This window comes from Coturnix japonica, unplaced genomic scaffold (assembly GCF_001577835.2).
Source record: "Coturnix japonica isolate 7356 unplaced genomic scaffold, Coturnix japonica 2.1 chrUnrandom888, whole genome shotgun sequence".
Taxonomy (NCBI): Eukaryota; Metazoa; Chordata; class Aves; order Galliformes; family Phasianidae; genus Coturnix; species Coturnix japonica.
Genome location: NW_015440241.1, coordinates 16,405 through 16,685, shown reverse-complemented (window position 1 = coordinate 16,685; position 281 = coordinate 16,405).

Genomic DNA, 281 nt, shown 5'->3' with positions numbered 1-281 from the left:
GGCGGGTAATGGGGCCCTATGGGGGTATAGGGGATATGGGGCCCTATGGGGGTATAGGGGATATGGGGCAACGTATGGGGGCTATGGGGTCACTGTGTCCCCCTATGGGGGCTATGGGGTCTGGGGGTCCCCTATGGGGTCACTGTGTCCCCCTATGGGGGCTATGGGACACCCTATGGGGAGTATAGGGGATATGGGGCAACATATGGGGGCTATGGGGTCACTGTGTCCCCCTATGGGGGCTATGGGACCCCCCTGTGTCACCCTATGGGGGATATAGG